The sequence below is a fragment of the Amblyomma americanum genome, chromosome 1, assembly GCF_052857255.1.
Source record: "Amblyomma americanum isolate KBUSLIRL-KWMA chromosome 1, ASM5285725v1, whole genome shotgun sequence".
Classification (NCBI taxonomy): domain Eukaryota; kingdom Metazoa; phylum Arthropoda; class Arachnida; order Ixodida; family Ixodidae; genus Amblyomma; species Amblyomma americanum.
In genome coordinates this window covers 44,425,216-44,449,907 of record NC_135497.1, presented here as the reverse complement: position 1 = coordinate 44,449,907, position 24,692 = coordinate 44,425,216, and the positions used below count along the sequence as shown (strand labels likewise).

The 24,692-nt window shown below is 48.5% G+C and overlaps 2 non-coding genes across 2 annotated transcripts; both read left to right on the top strand.

Moving 5' to 3' along the window:
- The first annotated feature begins 2,392 nt into the window (after positions 1-2,392).
- On the top strand, positions 2,393-2,554 carry LOC144116675 (U1 spliceosomal RNA). The gene has a single exon (XR_013311947.1). It is a non-coding gene; the product is annotated as a U1 spliceosomal RNA (small nuclear RNA).
- A 1,601-nt stretch (positions 2,555-4,155) lies between these two features.
- LOC144116664 (U1 spliceosomal RNA) lies at positions 4,156-4,317 on the top strand. The gene has a single exon (XR_013311946.1). It is a non-coding gene; the product is annotated as a U1 spliceosomal RNA (small nuclear RNA).
- The last annotated feature ends 20,375 nt before the right edge of the window (positions 4,318-24,692 follow it).

The window sequence follows — 24,692 nt, the reverse complement described above, 5'->3', positions numbered from 1 at the left end:
CAACACGATTTCACGCCCTACCCGCCGACCGGCCATAGTGGTACTGAAAGCAATGCTCAGCTCGACTCAAACATGGCTAAAACAGCAAAAAAATTGCCGGACGGGACGTCTTTTCTTCAAACCGGATGCGACGTCATGGGTTGAAATAACGCTTGCGTTATTATTCTTCCCAACCACAGCATTTCACGCGATTTGAAAACCGTTTCAGCTTCCCTTTAAGAAAGACAAAGATTGCAAACCTCCCCGCAAATCTGCTTCTAACCTTCCACCCCCCCCCCCCCGCCCCCATCCCTCACCTCTTAGGATATCGCCTATACGTGACATTTAACTCGTCCTCACACTGTTATTATCTTTTCCGTGTGTTCGCAAAGCGATTTATTTGTTCTGTGACCGCCTGTAATTGTGAGCATGTATTCTAGTGTCCAGGTCGAATACAGCGAATGTCTAGCGTTATGCAGATAGCCTCGCCGCGCCCGGTATTAAGACGCGGTTTAGGTGATAACCTACTGTTTCTCTCATCTTCATAAACACATGAGGACCTCATTCAATGACTTCAGTATTTTGCTTTCTAGTCTCTGCTAACTTAGGCAAGCCGGTGTTTTTCAGTTGGCTCATTTTTAAAAATAACACTGTAGTCTAGTGTTCATGGCCACTAAATACTTTAACGAAGTCTTCTATGTATAACGTCTATATCTTGTTCATAGAAGCACGCTCCTCAACTGCACGTCAGACGTCAGTGCGCTACTCCTTGTTTCGTTTGAACTATGATTTTAAATTCGGTAAGCCAAAAATAAAAAGGCAGAGAAAGAAGACCTCCGCTCTCTGATTTGAAAGCAGCAGAGAAACTTCAATTCAACCCTCGTCAGAATCAACTTGCTCTACTTGCGCTTGAAGTTGGCAGCGTTTTGTTCCTCGATCCTGGACAGAATGAGCGCATTGGCTGGTAGGGGCCATTCACCGTTGGAGTGGAATCGGCGAAACAGAACGAGCAGAGCAGCAGAGGAAGGGGCAGCGCCAGGACAGCCGGTGCGTCGGAAAGCCGGCCTCCGGAAAATGCCCTATGCAAAACAAAACGAACAAAAAGAATCAGGCTGTCCCCTTCTCGGCTGTGAGGGTTCAATTACAGCACATCGCCTCGAGCTGCAGGATTCAAAGATGGACACAAAACGCGTTACCAAGTTCTGCAAAGCCTATATAGTCACCTTTTCGGCATTTTCTCCGCAGTTGGTGTCGACAAGTGTCTGCTCGTTTACTTTTGTTATTGTCACACACTTCTACCGACGCCAAATTCGCGACGTTCGCACCCCATTAGTGTAGCCTTCGCGTGAAGGAAGGTGTAAAACAAAGAAACAAACAAACAAACACGAGTGAAGCATTGCACGCTCCGTTTCCTGCCTCGTCCCACTTTTGCCTTGTAGCAGCCTCTAACTACAACACAACAAAATCGACCAGCTGTGAATCCTGTCGAAGCAGGCATATGCCGAGAGGGCACAAGGAGATCAGTCGGTCGGGGTGGGTGAAGTAGAGAGCAAACGGAAGTACCGAAAATGTGATCATGAGCATTGTCCAGCTGTGGCAGGACCTCAGACTTGCCCCCACCGACACAAGGTTACAGCGCGAGTCGACGGGGCTTCGCGAGCACTGTGGTGTGCAATGAGAGAACGAGTGGCTCGTAAGAAGAGAGGAAGAAAGGAGGAAGGAAAGGGAGCACCGGCTGCGCGCCACGTCCCTGTTTTCTCTTGATCACCGACGGTTTTCTCGGCGTCTCTTTCGCGATTACTGGTGAATAGCTAGCTAGGTGGCAAGCTAGCCATGGCTGCTGTGGTTGCTAGGTTGCGCTGCTGGCCCGCTGCCAACGCCCTCGAGAGCAGCAGTCATTGATCTGGACGGCTCGCTCTTGAGACACAAACAACGAGTGCAGCTGGAGGGGCGCCCGGGCGCTTCCTGCTCCGCTGGGCGGCCCCGTATTTTCCTTCCTTTTTACTATTTTTTAATAAAAAACCACTACCACCACCACCAGGGTGCGATCCTGCTAGCTCATGCGCAGCAACCGTCCTCGGTAGCCTACTGAACCACCGCAGCGGGTGGGCTCATATTTCACAAGACAGCAGATCATCACGCAATGCGCCACAGCACATGAATGCATCCCCTTTGCGCATTCCACCCCTGCGGTTCCTTGCGAATTATTTATGACAACTGACTTTATATTAGGTTGATTCACCAAACCTTGAATTACATATTTGTGCGTGTGGCTGCATTATGTTCAGTAGCAGGCTTTTCGGCGGAGGGATTTTTAGCTTGGTGTAAGAAATGGCACAACAAGCGCTATCTTCACTGACGCAAGATGGTGGGACGCCTAGCATGGCATGCCTTCACATGTGCTTTCGCCAGCATACTTACCTGGTGTCGGGTCACCGGCGATCATGAAGGTCGGGGCCCCGTGCCGAGGCCTTCCATTGCACTTCGGTTGGCTGAAGCGCGCCACTACCCCTAACTGGGGCAGATGGGACACGTAATTTTTGGTAGTGGGGCTCGGCGTCCGCGCCAGCCCCTGCCATGACAAAATCAAAAAAGAGACAGTAACGCAGAAGTTATTTCCGTGTAGGTATTCATTGCGAGTCGTAAAAATCTCCCTCTGCCGACGGAGCGGGACATCGGCGCCATGAATGGGATTCCCTGCTGGGGATGCCTGGAAATACTGGTTCAAAGATGGACACAAAACGCGTTACCAAGTTCTGCAAAGCCTATATAGTCCACCTTTTCGGCATTTTCTCCGCAGTTGGTGTCGACAAGTGTCAGCTCGTTTACTTTTGTTATTGTCACACACTTCTACCGACGCCAAATTCGCGACGTTCGCACCCCATTAGCGTAGCCTTCGCGTGAAGGAAGGTGTAAAACAAAGAAACAAACAAACAAACACGAGTGAAGCATTGCACGCTCCGTTTCCTGCCTCGTCCCACTTTTGCCTTGTAGCAGCCTCTAACTACAACACAACAAAATCGACCAGCTGTGAATCCTGTCGAAGCAGGCATATGCCGAGAGGGCACAAGGAGATCAGTCGGTCGGGGTGGGTGAAGTAGAGAGCAAACGGAAGTACCGAAAATGTGATCATGAGCATTGTCCAGCTCTGGCAGGACCTCGGACTTGCCCCCACCGACACAAGGTTACAGCGGGAGTCGACGGGGCTTCGCGAGCACTGTGGTGTGCAATGAGAGAACGAGTGGCTCGTAAGAAGAGAGGAAGAAAGGAGGAAGGAAAGGGAGCACCGGCTGCGCGCCACGTCCCTGTTTTCTCTTGATCACCGACGGTTTTCTCGGCGTCTCTTTCGCCATTACTGGTGAATAGCGAGCTAGGTGGCAAGCTAGCCATGGCTGCTGTGATTGCTAGGTTGCGCTGCTGGCCCGCTGCCAACGCCCTCGACAGCAGCAGTCATTGATCTGGACGGCTCGCTCTTGAGACACAAACAACGAGTGCAGCTGGAGGGGCGCCCGGGCGCTTCCTGCTCCGCTAGGCGGCCCCGTATTTTCCTTCCTTTTTACAATTTTTTAAATAAAAAACCACTACCACCACCACCAGGGTGCGATCCTGCTAGCTCATGCGCAGCAACCGTCCTCGGTAGCCTACTGAACCACCGCAGCGGGTGTGCTGGTGGTGGTGGTAGTGGTTTTATTAAAAATAATAGTAAAAAGGAAGGAAAAGATTTTTGCTAGCCCCGGCATCTGCCATCGATACTGAAGCACCTGAGCTGGGGCAGCGGAAATAAAGGACAGCAGGCAGAATGGAGAAATGAAATGAAAGAGGTGAGAGGACAGGAATAGAGGATAGGGGGAGAAGCAATATGTACAAACTATGCTCGTATTTCACAAGACAGCAGATCATCACGCAATGCGCCACAGCACATGAATGCGTCCCCTTTGCGCATTCCACCCCTGCGGTTCCTTGCGAATTATTTATGACAACTGACTTTATATTAGATTGATTCACCAAACCTTGAATTACATATTTGTGCGTGTGGCTGCATTATGTTCAGTAGTAGGCTTTTCGGCGGAGGGATTTTTAGCTTGGTGTAAGAAATGGCAAAACAAGCGCTATCTTCACTGACGCAAGATGGTTGGACGCCTAGCATGGCATGCCTTCACATGTGCTTTCGCCAGCATACTTACCTGGTGTCGGGTCACCGGCGATCATGAAGGTCGGGGCCCCGTGCCGAGGCCTTCCATTGCACTTCGGTTGGCTGAAGCGCGCCACTACCCCTAACTGGGGCAGATGGGACACGTAATTTTTGGTAGTGGGGCTCGGCGTCCGCGCCAGCCCCTGCCATGACAAAATCAAAAAAGAGACAGTAACGCAGAAGTTATTTCCGTGTAGGTATTCATTGCGAGTCGTAAAAACGCCCCGCTCTGGCGAGAGTGTGCTGTGGTGCGACGCCATCAAAAGCTTTACGGTGCGGGTGGAGTGGTAGTCATAGCGTACGGACGGAATTGATGTGGTAAGGGGGAGCCACTGCGCGTGCGCAAGAGGGGTCCGGTAAACCGGTATACTTCGTCTCCGGGCCTGCCGTCGGCGACAGCGACCACCACAGCGAGTATCACGTTATCACGAACTCTTCAGCTTGTTTCCCGTGGGTCGAAAGGGGAACACCTTTCGGCCGCCGCCTGGGGCGCCTTTTCGAGCGACGGGCAGGATAGGTGGCGCCCCATGCCTGTTGCGTGTATCGTGCGCGATGCAGCATGCAGTGAGCATTAGCGCTTCCGCCCGCCGTTGCAGCCAGCGCCCCCCAGTGGCGAACGGGGCGCAATGCAACCACGCCTTCTAGCTTGTGACTCGACAAAGCTGAACACTCCATGCACGCTCAACGACAAACAGAGGAGGCTACGAACAAGCTGCCTTGAGCCGGGAAGGGCACGCCACTCACGCGCTGTTTGGACTGGTTTATGGGCGTCTGTACTTCTACTGCGTTTATGTGCCTTACGATCTTTCCGGTGAACAAATGATTAAATGGTAGCGGCACTCAACTGGTAGGCATGAGTGGTCCTATATTGAGACTGCTTGCGGTCTCTGAAAATGAACTCGAAGAAGAATTAGTACAGGCCAGGAATCACTCCGCCGTGCGTGGGTTCATTTTCTCGCTAACCAAAGGCTTACCAGTCAGCACGATGGCAAGACGGGCGAGTTGGTGATACACCCTTGTGCGAGAATAGCGAAATAGGCGAGGACAACAAGGAAAGAAAACAACAGGACCAGCGCTAACTCACAACTGAAGGTTTCTTCACAGGAAGCCAGGAAGATCAAGAGGGCTAACAAACAAGATAGCAAAGCAAACAGACGTGCAGCTACGTGGAATCAAGGAAACGAACCTCACTGCCATGCAGGCATACCTACGGGCTGCTAACACACAATCTAGGTTTTTTCGTCATGTAAAAAGCCTCCATAATCTCCCTGGTTAACTGTGTTGGGTAACTGTACAATACATCACTGTGATGAAAAGTAGGGAAGCAAGATATGCAGTCTCTAAGATGATTAGTCAGGCCAAGCTAGCGGCTATCGCTTTTTTCGGTTCGCAACTTCCGCGTCTTGTGGTAGACTGTTGCTACAGCAAGGACTTGTATCTGCCTTTTTGATAAATGCAAGGATGATGCTGGCGACGGTGATTCAAAGACGAGGTGTTGTTTATGGCACGCCAAAAAATTCGTTTCGCGCCTATATATTTATAAGCTGGCGCATAAGTTTTCTTTCTGTCAGTAAAGAGAACTAATCAACGGTTTGGAACATTCTAAGTGGTCCATGATTGGGGAAATCAATTGAGCTATCTGGTTAGAACGAAAAAGCAGCTTAGCTTGTTTGCGGCGGGCATCATTCAAATCTTGATTAGCGCTGATTAAAATTACTATTTTCGAGTGCACGCTGGCTGCCCATTCGTTCAAGTAACGCATGCGGCATGTTTACTTGCAGTCGATACGTGGTGGCACGCTTAAATCCGGCTCTTTTTTATTTGCAGTTAAATAAGACTAGACTTGAACTATACATGTCTGGACTATGCAGTTTGCTCAAGGACTTGTTTACTGCTCTTGAAGTGAACACCAGCTTGAAGGAGCTACGCAATGCCTTCGGCACAGTTGATGCTAGCTGCGGAGATGCTTTGGGCTCTGCAATTTCCAAGAACGCCTGCCTGCTCTACCTGGGCTTGTGTGGGCAAATTGCCGATTACTGCATAGCGCGCTTGGCAAAGGCGCTCTCACAGAACGCCACACTAGAAAAGCTGCACTTCGAGGGCTGCAGTCAAGGCTTCAACGGCGTCTTGGCTTTGTGTGATACGCTACGCACCAACAAGACTTTGAAAGAGGTGGGGCTTCCGCACTTCCTAGCGGGTGACTCAGAAAGGTACGACATCATCCGTCTACACCTATTTTTTGTTGACTGTTTTCTGAACAGTAATTCCTAAAAAGTTTCATATTTTGATGACACCTAAATATTATTTTTGATAGCGAAGTCAAGAGAATAATGTGACTGTTATTACGTGAAGAGCCTAAATTCCGGTTAATTTCAACTTCTTCGTTAGCATCCTAATTACTTCAAATAGTGCGTAGCACCTCGCTAAGGTCGGTAGTAAAGTGGCAGAAGGTGGGTAATGGTAGTGGTGTAATTAGATTTCATTCAGAAGAACTCTGTCATCGAGATTCAACTGACAGTCATGTGGCTCCAAAGAGTTCTGACGTCACTGTAATACAGACTGCGTAGTAATTTCATTTTTGTCCACTACATTCAAAATCTAGTTGAAAGAAAAACAAAATACAGACCCCTGTAATGAGAGCAGTGAAACTGTATCTTGCAGGTTTTAAGAAGTGTGCCGTACTTGCGAGAGCTGCCGTGAGTAACGCGGTTGCGTTTACATAAGCACACCATATCTTCAAATCTTCGCCAGATATCGCAGCAATGCAATTAATAATGATGATTGGTTTTTGGTGGGAAAGGAAATGGCGCAGTATCTGTCTCATATATCGTTGGACACCTGAACCGCGCCGTAAGGGAAGGGATAAGGGAGGGAGTGATAGAAGAAAGGAAGAGAGAGGTGCCGTAGTGGAGGGCTCCGGAATAATTTTGACCACCTGGGGATCTTTAACGTGCACTGACATCGCACAGCACACGGGCGCCTTAGCGTTTTTCCTCCATAAAAACGCAGCCGCCGCGGTCGGGTTCGAACCCGGGAACTCCGGATCAGTAGTCGAGCGCCCTAACCACTGAGCCACCGCGACGTCAATACAATGTTTTGTTTTTTTATTTGTGTGTTATGCGAATGCGGGACACAAGGCTGTGTCATACGAGTCCGCGTCTCTTCGTAGTCATTTTATTTTTTATATTGGTAGCTGTACTCAACGCAAAAGTAGCTCACCATTCCGTGCCTAACCCGCCGGTGTGGCTCAGTGGTTAGGGCGCTCGGCTACTGATCCGAAGTTCTCGGGTTCGAACCCGTCCGTGGCGGCTGCGCTTTTATGGAGGCAAAACACTAAGGCGCCCGTGTGCTGTGCAATATCAGTGCACGTTAACGATCCCTAGGTGGTCGAAATTATTCCGGAGCCCTCCACTACACCTCTCTTCTTTCACTTCCTCCTTTATTCCTTCCCTTACGGCACGGTTCAGGTGTACAACGATATATGAGACAGATACTGCGCCATTTCCTTTCCCCAAAAGCCAATTATAATTATTACTCCGTGCCCGATTTGACCTTGGTTTAACCTTGAGAAGTACAATATAGCGACAGATTGACCTTGGCAGATTTGGACCAAAATCAATGTCCGACCATAATTAGCCGTGCCCGGCATGATGGCGACCTCCAAGTTTGCCCCGGGTCATTTCCAAAACTTTGCCCAGGCCACACCCTAGATATGTCCTTGGCCGATTTGGACCAAAATCGATGTCCAACCGGAATTGAGCATGCCCGACACGATGGCGACCACCAAATTTGGCGCGGCTCACCTCTTAATTTCACCTTGGCCGATTTGGACCAATATCGATGTGCAACTATAATTGAGTGCGCCCGACACGATGGCGGCCTCGAAATTTGGCCCGGGTCGTTTCCAAAATTTTGCCCGGGCAACCCCCGTAATTTGACCTCGGCTGGTTAGTTTAGGGGGGTTTAACGTCCCAAAGCGACTCAGGCTATGAGAGACGCCGTAGTGAAGGGCTCCGGGAATTTCGACTACCTGGAGTTCTTTAACGTGCACTGACATCGCACAGTACACGGGCCTCTAGAATTTCGCCTCCATCGAAATTCGACCGCCGCGGCCGGGATCGAACCCGCGTCTTTCGGGCCAGCAGCCGAGCGCCATAACCTCTCAGCCACCGTGGCGGCTTTTGACCTCGGCTGATTTAGACAAAAATCGATGTCCAACCATAATTGAGCGTTCCCAACATGATATGGCGACCTCCAAAATGGGCGTTCACAGAGAGGCGACAGCGAGACGTGTTGGAAGATATCGATATAAACGTGACATCTGAACAAACGCATTACGTTAGCTTGTATGTAGTAAAGGGAAGGTTATTCGCGATAAGAGCACAGCAGTTTCAATCCGGTGTCCACCAGTGTATTCTGCTCTGGGCTGTTGCTTTCTGTCAACAACATAGATATTTTTATACCACGTTTAGTCGGCAGAGAAATTTAGCACAGCGAACTCGTATACCGGTTTACTGAACGCCTCATGCGCACGCGCAGTGGCCCCACCTGACTGCACCCATGTAACTGCACATGTGCACGGGAGGCATCCGGTAAACCGGTTTACGTCTTCGCTGGTACGTCTCCAGTATGATAAAAACGTCTATTAGAGAGATTTAGCATAGCAGAGTTGTATACCAGGGCGCACGCACGAGGTGTCTGGTAGTCCGGTATACGTCTCCGCTAGCACGCCTTCGCCAAGTTGAATCGCTCTTATTCACTGAAGATGACCGCGTGTATTAAATGTCCTGGCCATGGTCACTGAGTGCTTAATTTGTGGAGTACTCTGTGTCATGCGCCTAGCTCACCTATCTCCACTGAACGCCTTTTTTCGGCGAAGTTTGCAGATTCTCGCCAGCAAAAGTGCTGGCGTGCTTGCCGACCTTGTTCACGTTTTTCCTGCCCTTGGCATCCCACTCTGTTTTCCTTACACTTTTCTGGTTATGTCTGTCACATATTAGGCCCTGCCCAAAAATCACTCATGCTGGATTGCAGCTAAGTTATAAACAGCTACAGTTTTTGCCCTATAATTCTTGCTGCTTTCTTGGCGGACACAATATGCTTCCGAAGTGAAAGCTTTGCATTGTCCCATCTTGCAGGATCGCGTTGGCAGACAAGCTAGTGGATGTCGATGGCTGCAGTCGTGTGCATCTACCCTATATGAAGGACCCCTACCTGTCAGAATTGGTGTGTCTGGCTTCTCTTGCAACGTGCCCCACAGAGCTCGACGAGATGTACACTCACGGCTTCCGCGACATGAACGTCAAACTTCTTTTCGACGCCCTATCCTCCAGCATCCGTGTTAGTTCATTGAGCACTGTAATCTACCGAAATGAGTAAGAAAACATAACAGCCCTTTGCAACGTGCTGAAAACCAACGGGTTCATCAGGCGGGCCTGTATCGCCTTCCGAAGTGACGAGAAGTTTGTTCAAGAACTCTTGTGTGCCCTGAGTGTCAATCGAAACAACTGAAATAGGCCTAAAATACAATGCACTAGAAATGGGAAATGTTTTAGCGCTGTCAGATTACTTTGCTCACAACAGGACTGCTGACAATTTCCAGCTTTCTTACGATGGTGACTTTTGTGGCCCGTTCCTTACGGAGCTGTCACGAGGTGTGTCGATCAACCCGATTATTGTGGATTTAACAGTGGGAGAAGAGTGGAACGACCACTCAACCTTGGTTATTTCCAACACCATCCGACGGAATAAGGCTGCTTTGAATTATGCTCTCGGGTTTGTTTTCCGGTGTGGTACAGACCGATGGTGCGCTGAGGCATTCGAGCTTTTCTCTGAAACACCTGGCTTCGCTGCGCACGTGAGGAAGACTTTTGGACTAATGAAACGCGAAGCAGTGGTGGAGATAGCCTCAGCAAAGAACTACTTGTTGGACAATTATTTTGTCCTCACGGGTGTTGTGCAGCATTCCGTCGTGTGCTAGACTGCACGTGGCACGAGCGTTCAGTGCGATGAGCTCAACACAGACTGTTGGCGTGCCATTATGCGTCATCTCAAAGTCTCAGATGTGTTGGCCTAGCTGCGATATTGTTCTCTGCATTGCTGCTCACGACAGTTCGCCATCCATTAGACACATCAGGGCTCGGTAAAAGGACACAACTGGGAACACTTCTCAGCAATGCTGCCAAACTTGACATGTTTGCAAGTTGTGCTTCAGTGCTCTAAAAGTACAATGTTTTCAGTGCCGTTCTGTGTTCTCATGTCAAGCTTTCTTCAGCATGGAAAGCGCAGCACTTGTGCGCTTTTCGTTCTTGCGGGAATAAAATCTCCATTAGGCAGCAGCATGTGGCAGAAAATCAAGTATAAACGAGAACAAATGAAAAAATACACAGTAATGAGAAATAAACACAAGAGATCACTGCGGCTACCCGCATTGGAGAAACACGAAAGCACTGACACATTCCTCAGCACTCGCCGCCTTTGAAATTTGGCGTCATGGTTGCTTTCTCATCCGCTTAATTCTTTTTTTCCCATTTCCATAATTACTCAATTTAATTAACCAGTTTTGCTCTCATTATGCCTCTTTTTCTCTCACTAATATTTGGGGCTTTCAAATTTGGCGCCATGGTTGTTTTCCCACCCACTTACTATATACTCGTCCAGCCTATTCGACCGTCCATTGACATTAGTTTCTAATTAATTGATTAATATATTCCAATCAAACTTTTTGTTCTATTTATTATCACTCATCGAACAGATTTCAATTCATTCCCTTACAAATATTATTCTTGAGACAGTGTCGGAGTTCTCATGAGCAGACTCAACATGCACTGTTGAATTTGTGTTGGGACTAAGATGGCCTAGTGTTGGTGATTTATTGAGGCAGAGTTGAAACTCAATGAAAAAGCAAGCACCATGCCAGAGTTGAGAATTCCCAATGCCTATTCAAAGTGTTTTCATGTTGAATTCTTGTTGCAATTACTGGACAGATTCAACATGCCGTGTTGAATTTATGTTGGGCACATGAAGCTTCCCTGTAGAAAAGTCGCCACCGTGCCTGTGCTGAGAGAGCTCAACATTGATGTTTTGTTGTTAGCTCGCTGAAAACCGGTCAGTGAATAATGCCATTCAGCAATGAAACTTATACGCTACAGGATTGAATGCTTACCAAGCGAGATGAAAAATCAAAGCACTTGCTTCGCTGCCCTCCAGCAGCTTTTAACGTGACAGCGTTAAAGACTCATTTCTTCAGAAAATCCGGCATTGGTGTTGCAAGCGAAAAATCACGCGCATGCCTCTAGCAGGTGGTAGTTGACAGGCGACATGGCGTTTGTTGTGTGATGTCCAGAAACTGCACGACATGGTCGAGTAGCTACTTTGACATGGGAGGGTATGATGTGAATTCAACTGGCACGCTTTGATCGAGAGTCAGACACGCTACCATCATGCAGGAACGTTCGTATGGCTTGGGTAAAGCATGTCTTTATACTGTTATCGCCTAGTCTTGCGCATAATGCGGTAGATTATGACTGTATGCTAAAGAGCAAGTATGCAAACTAAAATCCACAAACGGAGCTGCAGACAGCAGCCATTAACGCTGTCACTCCCTTAAGAGCTGCTTGTGAATTATGACCAGAGGATGCACAGAGGGAAATTGAATACTCCATTAACTTTATTTCCCGGACAAGCATCGATGAGAGGCTGTTTTTATGTAATTTTACACGTGAAACATGTGTGTAAGAAAAAGACATTAATCTACCAAGAATGACAATACAATGCGGTCTGCACTGAAAACTTACCCTACGGTTAAAAATTTTGATTTTCCTCAATACATGTGACAAATATGAGGCTCTCATTTTAGGCAACTGACAAATGACCGCGATGCACACAAAATAGATGATATGACTTTGCCAGCGCAAATTTAACAATTTGACAAATACCATCAATCAGAAATAAGAGACACCACATAACACTTCAGATGCTGGAAGACAAATGGATGTCCTCTCACGTCTTATTCTGTGTTATCTAAAACAATTTGGTAATTTTTCACACTGCTCTTTTCTTTCGGCAGCAGCACTGCACTAAAACCTCGCTTAGCTAAGCACATTTGCAAGCTCTAGATAAAATATTAACAGGCGAGTGAAGCTTAGTTGTGATGATGAGGTGAAATAATAAAAACAAATGAAAGCAGCACATGCAGATAGAATGCAAGCACACTTGAATAACACTGCACTGAGTCGTACAGAGTCAAGGGCCTCTTTGACTGGTAGATTTCCTTGAACATAGTTGTTCTGTCCAAAGAGGGACCTCCCCCTCAGCGCATTGTCAGTGAAGAGGTACCTCAAAAGGGCCCGAGCGAACTTACCCGGGCCGCTATTGCATGTCCGTTGAAGCCGCTTGATGGCAGCCTCTTCAACAACGACCCCCCAATTTCATTGAACCTGCAAACAACAAATCAAGAAATAGTGGAAAATAATGATTTTCTACAAATGGGAAAGGCGATTAGCTGGACATTATTTTCAAGCAGGCATTCAGACTACCTTGTTAACCAATTTCATGCAAAATCATGGAACACGTCATCTTCTTTCACATAGCAAGCTTTCTAGAATCGACGTCATTCTTCTGTTCCTGTCAGCACAGTTTTAGGAAGCGTTTCTCATGCGAAACTCAATTAGTTGCATTTACAAACGAGATTCATTATTTACTTGATGAGGGGTTCGAAATTGATTGCATATATTTGAATTTTCGGCGAGCTTTTGATAAAATGCCCCAGAGGCTTCTTCTTTATAAATTGAGTAAACTAAGTATTGACCAGTATGTACTAGCCTGGTTTGAATGCTTCTTAACAAACCACTCCCAGTTCGTGCACGCTAATGGTTACATGTCGTCGTCACTACCTGTAACATCAGGTGTCCCACAGGGGTCCGTGCCCGGCCCTCTTTTATTTCTAATCTACATTAACAATCTACCAAACAATCTTAGATCTTCAGTCAGACTTTTTGCTGATGATTGTGTCGTCTACCGGGCAATAAGGACTACTAACAATACAGCTGTACTTCAAGGTGATCGTAATGTTATTTCCGATTGGTGCTCGACACGGAATATGACACTTAACACGACAAAATGTAAACTATTGCATTTTTCACGCCGCAGAATTATATGCCCTCCCTCTTACTGCCTTAATCATCATCCACTAACATCAGTAAGGTCTTATAAGTACCTCGGCATTATTCTAACATCGAACCTGACCTGGACTGAACACATTCTTTCTATTATCACAAACGCTAACCGCATGCTAGGCTATATTCAACGCAACTTTTCTATCGCACCGTCATCTGTGAAACTAATTCTTTATAAAAGACTTGTTCGCTCTAAACTCGAATATGCCTCATCAGTATGGGACCCACATACCGCCGAATTAGCCAATGCCCTTGAAGCAGTACAAAATCGCTCCGCACATTTTATTCTTGGTGACTATGGTCGTTTATCAAGCGTCACACTCATGAAAGGAACTTCAATATCACTATCAAAATCAATATCACCCCTGTCAATGTGCAGAAAAATTTCCCGCTCGTGCCTGTTCTTTAAGATGTACTCCACCAATCCAATTCTAAAAAAATGAACTGATCACGTCACCCACATATGTAACGACGCGCATCGATAATCTATGCAAAGCAGGCGTCCTCCACTTCCGCACTACATCCTATCAATATTCATTCATCCCTAAAACAGCAACAGAGTGGAATCGTCTGCCTGCCTCGCTGGTGCTTAAGTTGATTTTGATCACTGTTGTAATTGGTAAGTGCAGTTATATTACGCCATGGACCGTGGACAGCGTAACCAACTGCTGATTTTTTGTTTTCAATTGTGTCTTTATAAGATCAGCTCGCAATAAATGCACATACCGTAATTGTGCGGGTAAGGGCCGCGCTCGTGTAGACACGAAATATGGCGTCGGACTGTTTGGGTCATTAAAGCAGCTTTTTTCCGCTTTCGGGTGAGTGCCTAAACAAGAAATTGAACGCGCGAAAAAATTAGAGTTCAAAGTGTTTGTCGCAGTTTACTATGTTGAGTTCGTAAGTTTCGGAGTTTTTGCAGCACTTGCGAAGTAGCGAGCCCATGCTCATATCGATAAAAATTTAACTCGCGCTTGTAATGCAGCCGAACTTAAGCATATCCCAGCAAACAACGTACCTCCCCAGGTGCGGCCAGAAAGAATGGAATGTCCCAGTCCCAGTAAAATATTTATCGAACATTTCCAGGACGTAGAGGCAGGACACAGAAACACAAGCAAAAGAGAAGTGCGCCCACTAATGTCCTAGAAACGTTTTTTCGAGGGTGTTAAGCAGAAACGAAAACAAATACCATTTTGGTCTTAAAAAGGTAACCGGGAACACGTTATTGGGACCAATGCTTTTCAACAAAAAATACTAATTGACTCCTCGCTCCCTTTTCTCTCTCCCTCGCGCCAAAATCTACGGGAAGAGAAGGTTTTTCTCTTGCACTCGCCGTTTTGAGAGATCAAGCAGTTTTGTTCGAACAGCCGAAGAAGCGCATTTCACCCCGCATCTCTCTCGTGTGCCGTCGGCTCCATGCTGCAGGCAGGCAGGCGACGGCGGTCTGCCTTTTCATCGCACCGCCGGGAGCGGCGGTCACCAACGTGCCAGTCTTCTATAGTGTTTCCAACTTCAGCACGGTGCGGAGGTCTCTGCAGGCATCTCCAACTACCAGCAGTCCTCGTTGCGCCGCTGTCTAGCAGAGGCGCAGTAATTGCCCCCATCGCTCGCCCGGCTTCCTCGCTGCGCTCGCCCGGCTTCCTCGCTAGATGGAAGCCATCTTGCGCACACGTATTCGCGCATCCCCTAGCCGCTCGCGCGCAATCCCCAGCGCGCGGCAGCTCTTGCTCTCATCACTTGGCTGTCGTGAACTTCGTAGCTACGGATTCATGGCAGCTTTCCCGCGCACCTCGGCGTGCCCACATAATTCCTTTTGGAACTGATGCAGCGGCGCGCGGCGCATCGCAAGTCTTTAGCGCAGCTTCACGGCCCTACACCACAATGGCGCTCTTACAGGCGTCGTTCGCGGCAGCGGATTTCAAGACAATGGGCGACTCCTAGTACGCACTCTGCATCCCTCGGCACCTCCGACGACTGTGGCGTGTTGTTGGTGACAGCGTGGCCGTCCACTGCGGTCATAGGCGGGAGAGATCTTCGGAAGCCCACCAGACTTGCTGCGAGTGCCCATGGATTAACCTTCTCTACCTACATTGCCATCCTGTCGCAGTGGTATAGTTTGTGTTATGTTCGCGTCGCTGACTTTCAACCCACCCCCACCGGATTACTTGTGCCTTGATCCCCTTGATCTCGCCTCCCACGCCGTATTGTGCCGCACGCGCGGTCTGCTATACCATGGGTGCGGCGCGCCAGGGCTCCTACCTCAAGACGTCCCCCTTTCCATCCGGCTCCAAGCAGTCTTATCTCCACACTTAGTCACAAGAAAATAAAACGGAGGTGCAACTAGGATGTAACGCGTATGTTTGAGCGTTCGCTGTGCCGTGAGAAGGCGCAGGACAGAAGGCTGCGTTGAATTCAGGTATATAGTTGCAGCATTTTATTTCGTCCCCGAGTTTCCGTTGGCAACGTCGTCAAGGTATGTTGGTTTATGCTCGTTTTTTTATTTTCGCCTCGTAGAATTATTTTTTTATCTGTTTTGATAACACGCTCAAGATTACTCCGAGGCTCGTGCGAGAGGAAAAGCCAGAGGGAGGTTTCACCCTGCAGAATATCCGTGACCTGAAACCGCGTATCTGTATCGTACGCCCATATCGTCTTTTCTTTTGGAAGGTTGCTCTTTACATGCGTTTGCTTTTGCGTGCGCATATATGCTTTTGTACCCTTTAGAATGTTTGCTTGAGGTGCAACAACATTCAGCCTGTATTAAGTTTTTATTGCTTTATTTTTCAGATTTCTCAGAGCTAGAAAAAAATTTGGCCATTATTATATGCTGGTGCCGTAGTGCTCCGTACATTCTGTGTTAAATGGCGCATACATATGCGTCTCCTGTTTGAGTTCATTTAAATGCAAAGAGCACATCTAATAAACTGAAATTACATCAGTATTGCGCTGCTATTTCCTGTTATATGGGCGCGATCGGGGGACTTTTTGAATTCATATTTCCTCTGTGTGTAAAATTTTGGCACATTTCATGTTCTTGTGGCGGGAGCAGCGCAGCACGAAACAAAGAATAGAGGCGGGAATCAACGCTGACTAACAACCAGATTTTTAATCCACGTTCTATCGAGTATATACATCTTTCTCGTCCGATAAGGAAAGAACAGAAGCATGACAAACGCATAAGATGTACACGTGGTAAAAGACTAGGACAACGCACGCAGATAATCAATTTCGCTGTCACGAAACGCTATCGGAAGTATGCTGACGCATATACGTCGCTATTTTGTAGATTCTCGAAATCTTCTTCAATCTCTCTGGTCCGTGGATCAAAATATGACGTGATGGCCATTGTGTTGCTAAGCTGCCGGTCACATTCATGCTCTCTGCAATGTTTTGCTAATTCACTGCTGATGGCGCCCTTTAGGGATCTTTTGTGCTCTCGAAGCCGTTCATTCAAACAGCGCCCTGTCTGACTAATGCAGGTTCGTCCGCATGACAGAGGTATTTTACAAACCCTCTTTTCACACATTTCACATGTTTTTTTCCGGTGCTTTTTTCTTTCATTGATTTTTCTTTGCTCGCTGTTGACTTTGGCGCACATGTCTTCTTAATTTATTGGGTGCTCACATAAGCACTTTTACACCAGCTCTTGCGCCTACCTTTTTGAGACTGAGGGAAATGTCATTAATGTAAGGAATGACCGCGTACGGATTCCTTTCTTCTGATGTGGTTGTGACATATTTTCTGCCTCTAAGTGCTTGCAGAATCACTTCTGCGACACTGGATAGCAGTCTCGCCGGGTAACCTGCTGCTTTCAGCCGACTGTTCTGGGCGTCAAAACTGCCTTGAACTTCATGATGAGAGGATCTCGTCAATGCGGCTCTCATTGCTACTTTTGCTAAGGACTAGAAGAACTAGGACTAGAAATAACAAGTGAACTCCCAGAAAACAACGTTATGCAATTTCTTGACTTGACGCTAGCCTTTCTAGGCACTCACATATGCTGGCGGTACGGACCACGAAGCTAGAAGGGACTGCTCCCCTACACACCTGCGCACTCCAAGATCATAAAGAGGGGGTAGAAAAAAACAGCAGTGAGAGTCGCATTGACGAGATCCTGTCATCATGAAGTTCACGGCAGTTTTGACACCCAGAACCGTCGGCTGAAAGCAGCAGGTTGCCCGACGAGACTGCTATCCAGTGTTGCAGAAGGGATTCTGCAAGTACCTAGAGGCACAAAATATGTCACAATCACATCAGAATAAAGGAAGCCGTACGCGGTCATTCCTTGCATTAATGGCATTTCCCACAGGCTCAAAAGGGTAGGAGAAAGAGCTGGTGTAAAAGTGCTCATGTCAGCACACAACAAGTTAAGGAGCCTGTGCGCCAAAGTGAACAGCGAGCAAAGAAAAAAATCAGTGCAAGAAAGAACACCTGAAAAAACATGTGAAATGTGTGAAAAGCGGGGTTTGTGAAATACGTCTGTCATGCGGACGCACCTACATTGGTCAAACAGGGCGCTGTTTGAATAAACGGCTTCGAGCGCACAAAAGATCCCTAAAGGGCGCCATCAGCAGTGAATTAGCAAAACATTGCAGAGAGCATGAATGCGCTCCGCAGCTTATCAACACTATGGTCATCCCGTCATATTTTGATCAACGAATCAGGGAGACTGAAGAAGCCTTTAACATCCGACCAAAGAGCGACATATGCGTCTGCATACCTTCAATAGCGCTTCGTGACAGAGAAATTGATTATCTGCGTGCGATGTTTTAATATTTCACCACGTGTACATCTTGTGCGTTTTTCATGCTTTTTTCTTTTTCTTCTTATACGAGCGAGATTTATATATTCGACGAACGTGCATTAAAAATATGGTTGTTATTCAGCGTCATGTCCCGCCTCTCTCTTTTTGTTTCGTGCTGCGCTGCTCCCGTCACAAGATCATGCACCAACCAGCCCAAATTTTCACCTTGTTAAAGCCCATTTCATGCAAACAGGTAAGTCTGAATAGCCTAGCCAGCAAGCATTCACGCGAGTGGACTGATGTATTACACCACCTGTAACGTAAGCATGTGCCTGAAATTTGGCACATATGTGCGCTTAGATGCCTGATGTCTGCACGAAAAAGAAATAATTTTATTGAGCCAGAGCCGAGAAATCTAGAATTAACCTTTTGGGGCCGTCCCTGGGACGCACAACTTTTTGGACACGGCCAGTTGTGGGGACGTTTTTTGGATGTCTTCGGGAAAAATGAGGACCTCCTGGGGACATTCCAAACGTCCTGATGGGATATTTCTGGGAAATTTTGAGGTTTTGTGTTGGGATGGTCCTATTAATAACCGACAATCATGTACTGCTGCTTATCTAGACTCTAAAATTCGCACCAAAAGTGCCACAACGTCAATGAAGCCGCTTTTGCTTCAACAGAGACGCACGCTATGGTATCAACGCCATCACCGCCGGCCTTGTCCGCCATGTCGTGCTGCTGCCGCGCCACCTATAGGAGCTGGAATGATATAAATGATGATGAGATAAAGCGTAGTTCAGTGCGCCTCCGCCTCATGACACCAAATCTGGCACTGCTGTTCTCCGCCTGGCGCTCGGGTGTGGATTATCTGCTACTCATTTGGCTTTTCGCTCACCTGAAATTTGGCTCACAACGTTACTTTTTTGTGTTGACTATCTCTAGGCATTACCGCTGAAGCAGATATTCTCTATTTGGCAATGAAACGCTAAAGGTACTTAAGAGAGTGTAGCTGCTTTATCTTCTGTTTCCGCCAGCTCTAGCGCACTGCAGTTCGCAACAGACCTAGTGCTTTATGGTAGAGATGAAAAAAAAGCTTGAAGAATTAAAACCGTCGCGGAAGAGGCCTAAATTTTCATTCTTTTCTGCTGTGGTGTCCCAATTTTCTTAGAAAATGCGAGTTGCACTCCGCCTTGTTTGTGAATGTAACTTCAAGCAGCATGCAGTTCATCGAACGTACGGGATTACACATTTGTCATTGAAGGTAATGCCTTTAGGCTATCAAAACCGTTTTCTATGTACGTGGCATGCTATGCAGCGCAGACGCTATGGGGAGTGCTAGCGTTTTTTTTGGGGCCGACACTCTCGTTGTAGCTGTGGCCGCGGCCACATGCCGGCCTGCGTGAAAATGGAAGAAATGGAAGAGCATCAGAAGGCGAAGAGAGCAGCGGAGACGCCTGAACAGAGGAACGCCTTGCCAAACGGAGATGCCAGACTGCCGAGCGTAATAGGCGGCGCATAGGGCAATCTGCCCCCAAAAGCAGATGGCAACTCCTCCGTCACTTTATTGACCCCACGCAATCCAACGGCCACACAACACACGTACGTGTCACATGCCTTACACACAAGACCGACCTTTCTCCCGACGCACTCATCGATATACTTAGGAACACACGTGAGACTGCCGGTACCTGAGAATCCCCCTGCCCCCCTACTCCGAATGCCAATCTCGATGCGGCGATCACGGAAGCAGAAGTCAGAGTGGCCCTCCTGACTCTGCGCTCTAACTCCACCCCAGGAGTTGACCGCTCCAATAGCATGCTCCGCAATTTGGACGATCAGTCGATCGCCCAGCTCACGGGTATACTTCAACACGTGCTGGCAGGAGGGCACCCTCCGCAATCCTGGCGTCACGCCAAAATCTTATTCATACCCAAACCCCATAAACCACTTACACCTGCAAGTCTTCGTCCCATCTCACTAACGTCATGCCTGGGCAAGCTTTTGGAGCATGTCGCACTCGCCCAACTCACCCAACACATGGCGGAGCAAGACCTATACCCGCACAGCATGGTGGGCTTCCGTCCCCATCTGTCGGCACAGGACGCCATGCTCCAACTCACGGGACATTTTCGACCCCCTAATACCCGGCCACACAAAAGCTGTCCTCGCTTTGGATCTCTCCCCCTTGAACCTATATTCAAGCATTCCTTACTAACCGCACGGCCGAAATTCATTTCGGTCCCCATACATCCTGCCCATACACCCGTGGTGTTGGCACCCCCCAGGGATCTGTCCTCTCCCCTTTTCTCTTCAATGTCACTCTCATCCCCCTTGCCCTCAAACTAATATACCATCCCTCACCTTTAATTGACATACACTCTATGCGGATGATATCACGCTATGGACCACCCATGGCAGTGGTGGAGACCTATAGAGAATACTCTGCAGTCAGCAGCTACCCTCACCCAAACACATGCGCGGAGTATTGGACTCTCATGCTCCCCGGAGAAGTCGGAGCTCCTCATACTCCGCCCCACAACCCGAAACTACCCCACAGCCCTCATAACCGTGACACTGGAAAACCGGTACATCCCGGAGGTACACTGTCCGGGTACTGGCCTCCACATCCAGAACCACGGGAAAAACTCTCACAGCAGACGGCGGTGGCGATATCCCACCTAATCCGCCGAGTTTCTGGACACCACCGGGGCATGAAGGAGCATGGCCTATGTCTCATTCATGCCTTCGTCCTCAGCCGATTTCTCTTCACGCTTCCCTACCTGAAACTCCAGGGCAGAGAAATCTGCACCCTTATGCCATGATCCGAACAGCATTTAAACAGTACTGCACCCTATAAATACCTGAATCGAAAAACTCCCCCAACTGGCCATGGGCCTACACAACACGATAGGGAGCTTATCGACTCATCGAGGCCCCCCGACAAGCACAATACATACGTCGATCTCGCGAGAACCACCACCGGCAGACAGACACATCCTACACACCCTCGGCATCCGCATACCAGCCACGGATCACACACAGCTCCCGGTCCCCCACCACATTTACCACGAACTGGCTATTAAACCACTCCCCAAAAACATGCACCCCACCTACCACGAACCCCGCCGCAGAGCTCGCGCACGGGCGCTCCACAAACACTGGCACGGAACCGTATGCCGTGTGGGTGGATACCGCATGCACAGGCGAGGACGCGGTTGTAGCCATCATGAACCATTCCCTCCAACCGATAGCCACCCCTTCACACATTCCCCACTGCCATATGGAGGAGGCTGAAGAGGCCGTCATTGCCCTAGCCATCCCGCGCACCGGGAGGCCCGCCACATGGAGCGCATATGGGTGCCTGCCCACACCCCAGGCAGCACCGAAACTTGTTATGGTCAAATGTTATATCAATGTGCTTAATGTCCTTTTTTCTAATGTCATAGCACTGTTACACATTACAATAACCTTCACAGAACATTAATAAAACATGTAAACAGCATAAATGTAACATTCTCGAAAACGGTGAAGCAGCCCTGCACAAGCATGCAGGCCCGCCGGTTAAAATTAATTGTGCTGGCACATACCCCCTTACAACGATTTGCAAGAACCAGCGACGAGGACGACACTTCGACTCCACTCAACAGCACAACTTAACTCGTATTCATTCACCTCCGAGCGGATATCATGGAGTCAAACTTATATAGTCGTTACTAAAGGATGTCCCATGAGTGATAGTGGCGAATGTGTAATAACCAGTTTACTGGAAAAATAATTGCGCTGTGCATGCAATCTATGGTGAGTACTAGGTGTAGTTCCAATTTAAAGCACTGCCAGTTGAAAAACATCTTTGCTGTAAAAAGGGTGGGAAAGGTTCTGGAAATCAGTGCTCCAAATATATTTGTAATGTTGTTGTATGGTTATGCGTCTAACATTTAAATAACGTTTGGAAGACTATTAAAAGATATTTTTTAGAGCGTAAAATAGCGTTTTCTATAACACAATTTTATATGTTAATTTTTAACGTTAAGTAACATTACAATTAATGGAACATGTAACATTACTGCAACTTACCTAACATTTTTATAACACTATTCTAATGTTCGGTGCTACCTGGGCGGGAACCCCGGAAACGAGGCTGCCAACGCTTAGGTTCTGTAAACCGGGCACCGGCGGCCTCCGATCTAGGGTTCTCACGGGAGCGCATATGCATTCATTCAGTGAACTGACGCAGGCCTGCAAATTAAGCCGAGCGTCGGCTCTACCCCACACCCCGTCCATCCCTCGAAAATGACCACCAGACACTTAATTTGGAGGCGGCTCCAAACACGCACCTTTCCTCCCATTATACGCTCGCGCTATCACCAAGTCCACACAAACGCTCGCTCCGTACCACCACCCCAAAGCCACCCTCCACCATATCCTTTAAATTTCCTCTGCCCGGCGGATCCTCCCCCGCGGGGCCTGGAGCACCTTAATTAATTACCACTTGGGAGGCCTGGGAGACCCTACTGCGCTCCGAGGACCCGGGCAGCAAGCCATCGCCGCAAGCCGTGCTGCCAGTGTCATGAGCCTCCGGGACAGGAACGTTTGAGTGCAGTGGGGCCGTGCGGGGGCCCAAGGACCTGCGTGCCCTAAACTCCCCCGTTTTAAATAAAGTTTTCACCACCACCATCGAGATGCAGCCCAATGTCTCTCATCGCTCTTGTATGCGAATGCTGGTTTCGAAACATTTCGTTCTGTTCTTGCAAGCTAAGATTCGTGCAGTATGAGTGCCCATAGCATAATTATAGCAGGAAAGCAATTACACCGGTGCCCACCACATTTTTCCTTTTTTTTTCAGCGAGAGCTACACGTGCATGGGCTACCTACCAGTCGAGCATTTTGCGGCGACTTGGAGAGGACAGTTGTGCGCATGCGCCGTTACCATGGCAGCCGGAGAGAAGCAGCTTCAGGTGCGCCGAGCGATTCGTCGCTACTCGCCGCATGCCGGCCGCTCTATCGTGCACCCGTACCGCGCGTCGCATGCGCAGTATTGCGTGTAAAAAGCGGAGGTGTAATGTGCGGCTGTATCACAACGTTTGACATGAATGCAGAGAAGGAGAGTACAGCCGCTGCTAAGCGGCGGTATAGACAATATAATATTAACTCTTTTGATCATGCGGTTGTCGCCTGGCACTTGGCATCAGAAGGCGGAGAGAGCAGCGGATACGCTCGAACAGAGAGCGGAACGTCCTGCCAAACGGAGATGCCAGACTGTCGAGCGTAATAGACGGCACATAGCCACCGAGATAGAGCCGAAGCCCTATACGTCTCGCTCATTGCTAAAGATACAGTGAACATGCACAACAAGCTCAGCCAGGGAAACGTAAGTCTTCGTCGCCCAGCCCAGACGAAGACAAATCTTGTCTAAACGTTGGCAAGTTCCCTGAGGTTTTCCCTCCCTTGTTCACTTTGTGATTGATGCCTAGGATGTAGCATCACGGCTACAGCGAACTATAACATATACAGTGGCTCGAGCGGAGGCCCCCGGCTCACCGTTCGCCGCGTGCCTCCTTCGGGAGAAAGTAGCGGCGGCGCTGTCGTCGCCCGCACTTGAAGCGAGCGCGCTCGTCGTCTGCTACCGCGCATCGCTTCGCATTGCTTTCGTCGCGGCACCTCGCCTCTTTCGTGCCTTATTCTGCGTCAGTGTCCTGATGATGCCGCCCAAGCGGCGGTTAAACCACTGTTACACGCCAGGCTGCACAACTGGGTACGCAAGAACAGCCCAAGAGCGGAAGTTCTCTTTTCAAGGCTCCCGAAGATGAAACCCAAAGGCTTGTCTGGCAGAGAAATCTGCGCAGGCTTGAAAGGCCGTTTGGCCCCGATTGTGCAGTTTGCGAACTCTACTTTGAACCGCACCTCATTTTGAGGGATTGTGTCCACGTTATAGATGGAAAGGAAGTCAGATACCCGAGGGTGACTGCAAAGCTCGCCCCCTAATCCAACCCTTCTCCCGAACTTGCCCGCCTATTTGAGCGAGACAACTCCGACTCCAAAGAAAAAGACGGCAGCAAGAGGAGCCATGCGATACCAGATGTAAAGTTGGGCGCTCGGACCGCGATCAAGAGAGAGATCATGGCGCGGACGTTGCAGTGGGCAACGAAGAATGCGAAGCTGTTGCCGAAACGGACAAAGTTGCTAATGTCGCCGACCTGCGTGGACTCACACCTCCTTCGAAATCTTGGGCGCTGCATGAGTTCCCTGGATTTACCGGAGTGTAATCTGCAATTAATGATATGCCTGTACAAAGCCACGATAACCTACAAAAAAGTGACTCAAGACTCATCTATTATGTGGCTGGTTATGTGGCAAGGAAGTGCGTTTTAAAGTCGAAGTGCCTTGACTGCACGAACGAGCTTCTACTCCCTGCTTCAGAATGGAGGAACTGTGACTTCGGTGGCCTACTGTATCCCTCCGTGAAACTTTTTAAGTTTATTACTGACCTTGAGGACATATTTACAGGGTGTTTCAGCTCTAACAAGCTCCACCAAGACAGCATCATGGATATACTGGCTGCCATGCATACCAAAGAGATCGCAGCTATCGGATGCGATGAACA